General features: G+C 36.1%; 1 protein-coding gene across 2 annotated transcripts in view; it reads right to left on the reverse strand.

Annotated features, from left to right (window-relative positions):
* Positions 1–10,000, reverse strand: part of pik3c2a (phosphatidylinositol-4-phosphate 3-kinase, catalytic subunit type 2 alpha) — a 105,626-nt gene that overhangs the window by 51,162 nt on the left and 44,464 nt on the right. The gene's annotated exons all lie outside the window — the stretch shown is intronic.

Genomic DNA, 10,000 nt, shown 5'->3' on the forward strand with positions numbered 1-10,000 from the left:
TCATCCCCTCTTTAATTTTTTTATTTAAGACAGATGGAAAGGAAGCGAGATGTCTCACTCACTCCTTCGCTACTTTCATCATCAGCTCCAGAAAAAACTGTGTTTAAGTCTTCTTATTGTTGAGCCTTGTGGTCCTTCAAGTAAATCTAACTCAGGAATTTGGAGAATCCAAAATAATCTATACCACAAAAGCAAGTTAACCCTTAATAGGGCACTCATTGAAATACTTTAATTCCAAATTTCAACCCTAGAGAATACTGGAGGATATTACATACAGCAAGAATGTGTAAAAAAAAACATGTGGATCCGGGGGAGGGGGGTAATATTTTAATCTAGTAAATTTGCAACTTTTTTCTCAAAATATTTGCCGTCATAGTCAAGTTCTCCTGATACAAGTCATTGAAGATTAACTCTGTTTGTACGACTGTTTCTTTCAGATTTATGAGATTTAAAGTGGTGAATCTGCGAGAAAAAAAGTTGCTTTTTCCCCATTTTTTTCTCGTAAATCTGCGACTTTTTCGTGCAGATTTGCCACTTTATATCTCATAAATCTGCGACTTTTTTTTCTTGTAGATTTGCCACTTTAATCTAGTAAATTTGCAACTTTTTTCTCGAAATATTTGCCGTCATAGTCAAGTTCTCCTGGTACAAGTCATTGAAGATTAACTCTGTTTGTACGACTGTTTCTTTCAGATTTATGAGATTTAAAGTGGTGAATCTGCGAGAAAAAAGTTGCTTTCCCCCCCACTTTTTTTCTCGTAAAACTGCGACTTTTTTGCGCAGATTTGCCACTTTAAATCTCATAAATCTGTGACTTTTTTTTCTTGCAGATTTGCCACTTTAATCTAGTAAATTTGGAAGTTTTTTCTCGAGATATTTGCCGTCATAGTCAAGTCATTGAGGAATAACTCTGTTTGTACGACTGTTTCTTTCAGATTTTTTTTCTAAATTTTTCATTTTTACATTGGAGGTCCAGGTCAATAAAGTTCATATTATTATATTATTATCATACTGATTGGTAGTCTGATCTTTGCTGATTAGCTGGAAATAGAAATCCATGTGGTTCTACGACCAAACAGAGAGACATGGGGACCCAGTTTAATATCCACTGAAGTTACCAAATATGGTTCTTCGCCCGATAAAAGGTTTAAGACTTCACTTCTTTACATGGTTGTAATGTGTTAATCTTAATCTGAAAGTTTGGATCTGGGTGAGTAAAACACCAACCAGGTCAAGAAATCTTGTTGGAAAGAAGATAAATAACGCTCCAAATTCAGGCTAAATTTAGTCAACTTTTGTCCACATTATGCTGAGACAGTCAGTGTTTCTCCTGCAGTAAATGTGTTATTGAGTCCTCTTGTGTGTGAATCTTTGTGCATCCTGGGGTCCCTCAACAGTCTGTGAGCTGCATAAATCGGGTCTGACTGGAAAACTGAGACTCTTGTGGATTCAATGAGCCCAACAAAGGGGGTCCCCTGACCTCTGAGCTCAAGATATGAGCATGAAAATGGGTTCTATGTGTCCCCGTGAGTCTCTTCTTAAGAAACATGCCCACTTTATGTAGATCCAATGCATATAAATGGGTTAAAAATGGTGGATTTTATTATTTCAATTGGGTCCCTAAACAGTCTGTGAGCTGCATAAATCAGGAGAGACAAAAATACAAAAAATCTGCCTGCTTTTCTCTGTTTCATATGATGCTTAATTAAACATATTTGGGCTGTTTGTTGACACGACATGCCCACTTTATGCAGTTTACCAAAGCAGTTTTGGGCAGTGTTTCTCCTGCAGTAAAATGTGTTATTGTGTCCTCCTGTGTGTGAATCTTTGTGCATCCTGGGGTCCCTAAACAGTCTGTGAGCTGCATAAATGGGGTCTGAGTGTAAAGCTGAGACTCTTGTGGATTCAATGAGCCCAACAAAGGGGGTCCCCTGACCTCTGAGCTCAAGATATGAGCATGAAAATGGGTTCTATGTGTCCCTGTGAGTCTCTTCTTAAGAAACATGCCCACTTTATGTAGATCCAATGAATATAAATGGGTTAAAAATGGTGGATTTTAATATTTCAATTGGGTCCCTAAACAGTCTGTGAGCTGCATACCAAATTTAGTTCTTCGCCCGATAAAGGGTTAAAGCCCATCATGTGATGCAACGATATCATATCATCTACCACAGCGGTTCCCAAACTTTTTCAGTCGTGCACCCCCTTCTATCACCCCCCTTCCCCCACACCTTCAAGAAAAACAAAATGCAATAAGCTTTTGTATAGCCATATTAAAGGTGGAGGATGATGACAGGCTCAGGATCAGAGGCAGAAAGCAGATCAGTTTGGAAAATGTTATAATATTTTGAGCTGCGTTGAACAAAAATTGCAGCAAATTTAAATGAGCGTGGAGTGAACACAACCCCGTCATCATAACACAGGCTGGAAAAATGATACTAGAACAAGATGATAACTTCTTCTACGCTTCATTATAAGATCAAAAACAAACAAAAATAGATGCAAAAATGACCAAATATGACACAAAATTATCAAAATAGACACAAATTGACCAAAAATACATGTAAAAATTACCAAACAACCAAAAAATAGATGCAAAAATGACCAAAACAGATGCAAAAATGAACAATAAATGACACAAAATTGAATAGCCTGTATTTATTGATTAATTAATAACACGTCTTTATTGTGTGGGGGAAAAAAAATGTAATTGTGTTATTATCAGACCGCCATTACATTTTTCATCTTGCGCACCCCCTAGCAGCAGCTCACGCACCCCCAGGGGTCCACGCACCACACTTTGGGAATCCCTGATCTACCAGTTGAGGATTCTGATTCAGCCTCTCTCTGCTGTGGGAACTGAACTCTGGACCTTCCGTTTATCTGAATTTCTCTCCAACCGCAAACCATCCCGCCGTGTTTTGAACAGCTCGAGTGTCGAACTTGTTGTGGAATCAAAGGCTGTGTGTGGTGGAGCGATGTTAACTGAAGGATGTGAGGGTCGGCTGGGTGTTTGTGTCTGAGCAGAGAAACCTGACACACGGCAGATTATTCTGCTGTTTGGTTTCTTCTAAAGAGGTTTTAGCACGCTCTTAACCTCGCTGACACACAAACACGGGCCGGCAGACACAGTCAGCTCACACACAGAAACATCACACACACTCAGGTTACTAACAGGCGTTCACTGAGACCACCCCCGGCTCCACCAATAACAGACCTCCACCAATAACAGACCTCCACCCTAAAGAGGAATGGAGCGTCTTTCCTCCCCGTTTACACCAGCAGCTCCACGGCTTGTTCTCCTGTGAGGCCGTGGCCGGTGACAAGGCAGTTAGAGCTCTCTGAGGTGGCGAGGGAATTCACAACAGGGCATTTTTTAAGACACCACTTAAAACATGGGTCTCAAACTGGCGGCCCGCGGGCCAATTGCGGCCCTCGTGACGATATTTTGTGGCCCCCACCTTGATATGAAAGTTTAATGTGAGTTTTATATGAATGGCACTTGTGTTGTTGGTTTTTTTTGTAATTTTGTGTCTTTTTTTTATAATTTTGTGTCTTTTTTAAATAATTTTGTGTCTTTTTTTGGTAATTTTGTGTCTTTTTAAAATAATTTTGTCTTTTTTAGTATTTTTTTTATCTTTTTTTTGTCATTTTTTCTCGTTTTAGGGTCATTTTGTGTCTTTTTTTATAATTTTATGTCGTTTTTGGTCATTTTGGGTCTTTTTTTTAGTAATTTCGTGTCTTTTTTAAAATAATTTTGTGTCTTTTTTGGTAATTCTGTGTCTTTTTTTGGCAATTTTGTGTCTTTTTTAGTAATTTTGTATCTTTTTTTGTCATTTTGTGTCTTTTTAGGGTCATTTTGTGTCTTTTTTTTATAATTCTGTGTATTTTTTGTCATTTTGTGTCTTTTTCAGTCATTTTGTGTCTTTTTTAAGTAGTGTTGTGTGTGGAAGGTCCCTTTATTGCTCCAGCTGGAGCTTTGTTTCACTTGTTTCTATGACGACGTTAACAAAAAGAAAGGCAGCTGCTACCGGACCGTTTATTATCTGCCGTGTTGTTGTTACCGCAAGAAGTGGAAATGTTATGTAATGTCATTTTGTGTCTTTTTTTTGGTAATTTTGTGTCTTTTTAAAATAATTTTGTGCCTTTTTTTGGTAATTTTGTGTCTTTTTAAAATAATTTTGTGTCTTTTTAAAATAATTTTGTCTTTTTTTTGGTAATTTTGTGTCTTTTTCTAATAATATCTTTAGGCTGTCTGCAGTGGCTCCCTGTGGCTGTGACAAAAAAAATCATAGTTATTTCAGTTTTCCCTATAAACGGCATTAAAACGTCTAGAGTGAATGACATCATCCTTACAGTGGAGAGAGAGAGTGAAAAAAAAAATACATTTGGAAACTGATTTCCTTCTCATTTAATTCTCGTGACTTCAACTTTTTTTTTCATTATTTTTTAAAACTACTTTTTCATTATTTTGACTTGTTTCTCGTGACTTAGACTTTTTTTTTCTCATTTTGACTCAAGCACACTCACAATTTCTTTAGAAATTTTCTAATTTAGATTTAATAGGCTGTTGCATCTTTATTGTGAGGCTCAAAATAAGGTTTGCAGCTCATTTCTGATATTATTTCTCTTTTTTTGTCCAACAATGGCTCTTTTGTTAGTAACGGTTGCCGACCCCTGTAATAGAACATGTTTACATTTCTTTCTTCATAAAGCTCATTATTTAGTCTCCACGTCTGTCTCTATCAGGTGATTTCTTCTCCTTTTCTCCTCATCCCCCTCTTCCTCCTCCTCGCTGCGTTCTCGCTCTCTTTTGGATTTCTTTTCTTGCGTTTCCCTCTCTCCCTCCTTCCATATCTCCTCCTCAGCCACAGTATGTCAGGAATCCCCAGAATCCAACTAGTTCACAGCCAAGTCCTGAAGAATCGATTGTGTGAAGCAAAGACGCAGCAACACAAAGAGCTGGTGTTTTAATTTCAGTCGGCATTTCACCAAATGATGGTGGGATCGTTGAGGCAAAGGGTAAGATGACCAAAAAAGACACAAATTGACCAAAAAGAAGTATAATGATGTATAATGTAAAGATGTTAAATGTCTAGATATCAGCTCTTAAATTAAACTCTTATCAGCAATTTTTGTTGTTATGATTATATTTGTCCAAACAAATGTACCTTTAGTTGTACCAGACATTAATATGCATTGAAGACCAAAAAAGACGTAAAATCACCAAAAAAGACATAAAATGACCAAAAAAAGACGTAAAATGACCAATAAAATACACAAAATGAACAAAAAAATACATAAATTGACAAAAAAAAAGACACAAATTGACCCAAAAAACGTATGACCAATAAAAAGACACAATTGATAATAATTTTGGTTGTTATCAATAAAACCATGTTAAATGTCTAGATATCAGCTCTTAAATTAAACTCTTATCAGCTATTTTTGTTGTTATCATTATATCTGTCCAAACAAATGTGCCTTTAGTTGTACGAGACATTAAAATGCATTGAAGACCAAAAAAGACGTAAAATGACCAAAAAAGACGTAAAATTACCAATAAAATACACAAAATGAACAAAAAAAGACATAAATTGACCAAAAAAAACGTATAATGACCAATAAAAAGACACAATTGATAATGATTTGGTTATTATCAATAAAACCATGTTAAATGTCTAGATATCAGCTCTTAAATTAAACTCTTTTCAGCTATTTTTGTTGTTATCATTATATCTGTCCAAACAAATGTACCTTTAGTTGTACCAGGCATTAAAATGGAATAAATCAATGGTGATCTAGTAATTTTTTCCATGACTGTATATTGAGACTGATTTAGCCTCTGATGCTGCACATAAACACAGAAATCTTTCACTGAATAATATAGTGTCAGGCTCCAAATATTGCTTTGAAACCTCCTGAAGTTATTTGAAATACTTCACACATAAACGTTAGAGTCGTTGGACGTTCCTGGAAGGAGAGCTTTCTAGAAACGGCCCGTCTGTTTCCAGCCTATTCGGCCTACATATATAGGGATATGTCTTTTGGTCCATGTAGAACCTGATAATGTAAGAAATTCCCGATAATGTAATAACCCCGATAATGTAATAAAAATCTGCACTTGAGTCCATTGAAAATGTAATAAAACCTGATAATGTAATAACTTCCCGATAATGTAATCAAGTGAATTTCCCAATAATGTAATAAAGTATAACATTAATGGAGGTTATTACATTATCAGGTTAGCCTTCATTTCACAAGTCCTGATAATGTAATAATTCCCCAATATTGTAATAATTTAACAGCAGACCACCCATTACTTGGGTTCAAGTGGTGATTCTGTGTATCAACTCTAGCTCCAGAGCTCTAGCGCCACCAACAGGTCAAAGTTGAATGTTTATTAACTTTTGACCCATTCATCCGTTTTTCACAAACGAGGTATCCATGACAACACAAATGCATTCAACAGCTTCTTGAAATCTAAAGGCGCTTGGTGTTATACTTTATTACATTATTGGTAAAAATGATGATGATCAAATGATCAAAAAAACACACAAAATGACCAAAAAAAAGAGACAAAATGACAAAAAAAGGAAACTAAATGACCAAAAAAGACACAAAATTGACCACAAAATGATCAAAAAGACACAAAATGATCAAAAAAGACACAAAATAACCAAAAAGGAAACAAAATGACCAAAAAAAGACACACAAAATGTCCAATATTGGGAAATTATTACATTATCAGGACTTGTGAAATGAAGGCTAACCTGATAATGTAATAACCTCCCATTAATGTTATACTTTATTACATTATTGGTAAAAAGTGTATTACATTATTGGGAAATTCACTTTATTACATTATCGGGAATTTATTACATTATCAGGTTCTACAGTCCATATCACCCAGCCCTATGTAAGTCTATGGGAAAAAGTCTTATTGGGCCCCGATGGCATCACATGAAGGACCCAGAAGTTGTTTTTCCACATGTCAAACTGTCTACAAAGCTGTAAACTCTGTCTGGGGGCTTGCATGAGACAGCAAAAGAGAAATGGAAAGAAGAAACATAAACAGGGCAGCAGAAGCAGCAGGAAAGAGACAGAAAGGAATGAAGAATGCTGAAGTATCTCTCTTCTATCTTTCTGTCCCGGCTCTGAGAGAACTGAGGCCTTTTGTTCTGCTGATTCCAGAAGAATCCACACATCAATAATGTGGGTCAACACGCTGCTGACAACATAGGAAATCAACCAGGAAACAACAAATTACAAGGAAAGAAGGAAACATCTAGGAAGAGAGGAGGGGGGGCAGAGAGATTACTGGAAGTGAAGTCAGCAGCAGCAGGAAGACGAAGCAAACCGTCACAGGAAGCTGGAGAAGAAGAATCAAGAGCAGGAGAGCAGCAAATAGACTTCCTATAGGTTGTTAATGTTGAAGTGGGTCAGTGGGACAGGCTGACACACACACACACACACACACACTGTAGAGAGCTCAGGACTGTGTGTGTAAATATGAAGTACAAGAAACACTGTCAATGAGGTTGTCAGTCATGGAAAAAATGATTAGACCCTTGTTTTCTTACATTTCTTCTTCATTTTAATGCCTGGTACAACTAAAGGTAAACACATAATGATAACAACAAAATAGCTGAAAAGAGTTTAGTTTAAGAGCTGATATCTAGACATTTAACATGGTTTTATTGATTTTGGAAATGAAATGTTAAATGTCTAGATATCAGCTCGTAAATTAAACTCTTATCAGTTTTTTTTTGTTGTTATCATTATATTTGTCCAAACAAATGTACCTTTAGTTGTACCAGGCATTAAAATGCATTGAAGAAAACAACAAACTGACCAAAAAAGACGCAAAATGACAAAAAAAACACGTATAATGAAATTTTAATGCAAGTTTTATATGAATGGCACTTGTGTTGTGTTTTTTTGGTAATTTTGTGTCTTTTTTAATAATTTTGCGTCTTTTTTTAAATAATTGTGTCTTTTTTAATAATTTTGCGTCTTTTTTTAAATAATCTTGTCTTTTTTTTTAATAATTTTGTGTCTTTTTTAAATAATTGTGTCTTTTTTAATAATTTTGCATCTTTTTTAAAATAATTTTGTCTTTTTTTTAAATAATTTTGTGTCTTTTTTGGTAATTCTGTGTCTTTTTTTGGTAATTTTGTGTCTTTTTAAAATAATTTTGTGTCTTTTTTAGGTTATTTTGTTTCTTTTTGGGGTCATTTTTTGTCTTTTTAAAATAATTTTGTGTCTTTTTTAGTAATTTTGTGTCTTTTTTAGGTTATTTTGTTTCTTTTCGGGGTCATTTTGTGTCTTTTTTTAATAATTTTGTGTCTTTTTTTGTAATTCTGTGTATTTTTTGGTCATTTTGTGTCTTTTTTTGATCATTTTGATACTGCCTCCAGCGGCCCCCAGGTAATTTGAGTTTGCGGCCCCTGCTGTAGAGAGTAAACTCAGACTGAGCAGCCTGATGCGGACCCTCAGGGACCCACAGAGAGTGGTGAACTTGGTCACACAGTGGGAACAATCTGTCTGACAGCCTCCACTGAGCCCGGCTCCACATCCCAAAGACCTGTCAATCACAGCGCTGGTAGTGTGTGTGTGTGTGTGTGTGTGTGTGTGTGTGAGGAGGGGTCCTGATCACCCAGAGAGGGAACCAAAGGTCCCCACATGGCTACTACTGCTGCATGCTGAGGGACAAACCTTTATTTGTGAGGAAAAGGAACGTAGTGTACTTCCCACGACAGAAAAAAATGAAAAGAAAAAATGAGGTGGGGGGGGTGGGGGGGGGGAGGTGAAGGGTTTGGCAGCTGTGAATGTCGTTTCCTCCTTCAGAGCTCATATCTGCAATCTGAGCTGCTCTCTGTTAAAGGGGACGGGAGCAGAGTTTCTCTCTGGCTCACTTCAATGAGACGGAGTAGCGACTGTATGGAGGGTTTCCTACACTCAACACTGGGCGAGTCTTACCATTTGATGAATGTCTGTTCTTCTGTTAACCCTCTGAGACCCTCGGAAGGACTTACACAAGATGTTGTAGCAGGTCAAGAAAGAGTCCTTCGGGACCAACCAAGGCTATAATAGTTTTGGACTTAATGGAGCCTTTTCCTGTTGTTATACTGTATTTATGTTCACTTAAATAAACGGTTTCAATAAAACTACTTGTGACATGTCATATTTGATATGACTGAACATTTGCTCTCATTTTGTGATAAAAATATCAGGATATATATCGTATATCGATATTCGGCCTACATATAGTGGGATATGTCTTTTGGTCCTTGTAGAACCTGATAATGTAATAAAAATCTGCACTTGAGTCCATTGAAAATGTAATAAAACCTGATAATGTAATAACTTCCCAATAATGTAATAAAGTGCATTTCCCAATAATGTAATACACTTTTTTACCAATAATGTAATAAAGTATAACATTAATGGGTCTTTTTGTGTCTCTTTTTGGTCATTTTGTGTCTTTTTTTTTGTCATTTTGTGTCTTTTTTTGTCATTTTGTGTCTTTTTTTTGTCATTTTGTGTCTTTCTTTGTCATTTTGTGTCCTTTTTTAGTAATGTGTCTTTTTGTGTCTTTTTTAGTCATTTGGTGTCTTTTTGTGTTTTTTTTTTTGTCATTTGGTGCCTTTTTGTGTCTTTTTGTGTCTTTTTTTTGTCATTTGGTGTCTTTTTGGTCATTTTGTGTATTTTTTGGTGATGATTTCAAAGTTCTGGAAAAGTCCCATGTTGCACTGCAACACTCCCACATGTATTCTGATGCATTTCATTGGCCAAGAGACAGAAAATAGGTGGAAAAAAACTACAAATACTACAAAACGACGTATCCTCTTTCCCGGCTTTAATGGTAGAATAACACAACAGCGCCCCCAGTTATAATGGTAGAAATGCGATAATGCTTTCCCGCCTTAAATATGTTAAAGCAGCCTTGTGCTCCTTATTACTCTGCTGAACTGGTTTTTAAATGGTTCATATAATA

Source organism: Centropristis striata, chromosome 6, assembly GCF_030273125.1.
Source record: "Centropristis striata isolate RG_2023a ecotype Rhode Island chromosome 6, C.striata_1.0, whole genome shotgun sequence".
NCBI classification, from domain to species: Eukaryota; Metazoa; Chordata; class Actinopteri; order Perciformes; family Serranidae; genus Centropristis; species Centropristis striata.